At 46.8% G+C, this 1,135-nt stretch overlaps 1 protein-coding gene across 10 annotated transcripts in view; it reads right to left on the bottom strand.

The window, feature by feature from the left end:
- Nucleotides 1-1,135, bottom strand: part of SGCD (sarcoglycan delta) — a 371,727-nt gene that overhangs the window by 11,898 nt on the left and 358,694 nt on the right. The window lies entirely within an intron of this gene.

Raw genomic sequence — 1,135 nt, 5'->3', positions numbered from 1 at the left:
AAATCCTCTGCTTCGCAGGAATGGTTTGGGCAGGCAGCAGCGAGCATACGGACAAAAATAAAGCACAAGGGCAGCACATGACCACCAAGCATGCTTGGGTGTCTTTTTGGATTTGCTTGTGCTGCTGCAGTGGCACTTCAGCTGTTTCTCTGCTCTTTATATATATTCATTTGTACAAGCAAGCGTGTTCTTAATAGACTCCTGCTGGTACTGAGACAACATTATGGGGGAACTGAGGGAATTCAGCTGTATTTCTTGTAGCCAACCGGTCAATAAAGCACAGGCACAGTTCCTTCTATGTAGCACTTTTCAAGTTACGACTTTGCCTCTTGTTGGTGTCCTCATATCACTGATTTTCAAACACCTTTCCCTCAAGACCCCAAACTCATCTATAATTTCCTGGCTGACCCAACTAAATCTAATCTCCAGGGAGGAACTAAGGCATATGCAGTACAAGCAGTGAACAGGGTCTCATGATTAGCAGCATCTCCACAGTCTTTCTGAGCTGCTTTTTGATTGCTCTCCACAGGGAGGCACATCCTACAGACACCTTCTCCTGATCCCTCAAATATTATCACCCTTTGGCTGTTTCTTGTATGAGCAACCTAAAGTTAAGACTGCTGCTACTCACTTCTTTTTTTTTCCCTCCTCCTGATTGAATTATAGAATGCATGGAGGAGAAAAAGCCTGCTAAGAAGGACTGACATCAAACAGTGCTACTTGGGGTATGACTACCTCTGACCTTCCAGTTGCAACCACTGCCTTACCAACATCTGTTAGAATTCCCTTATGGTAAAAACACTCATTGCATGTGATGTTAGGGCTCTGAAAAATGCACTCTGGTGGCTTTAATTATGGTGACCTGATGCACTGCCTGCCCCACCGCACCACGGGAGATTTCTGCCCAGAGACACAACGCATTCTAATGCTTAGGGCTGCAGCTCACAAGCTGGTGCCCACTCTGAACCACTAGGGAACCTCTGCTTGCACTAAACCCCCAAAGATCTGCACTGTAGTGGCTGAGACACAGGTACACATTCCCATCTGCCATCTCTGCTCCAGAAGCAGGATCCTCGGCGGGACAGGGGGAAGCAGACAGCAGGGGCCAGTAATGTCTTCAGTCACTATAGCTAAA

This window comes from Dromaius novaehollandiae, chromosome 15 (assembly GCF_036370855.1).
Source record: "Dromaius novaehollandiae isolate bDroNov1 chromosome 15, bDroNov1.hap1, whole genome shotgun sequence".
NCBI lineage: Eukaryota > Metazoa > Chordata > Aves > Casuariiformes > Dromaiidae > Dromaius > Dromaius novaehollandiae.
This window is presented reverse-complemented; position numbering and strand designations above follow the sequence as displayed.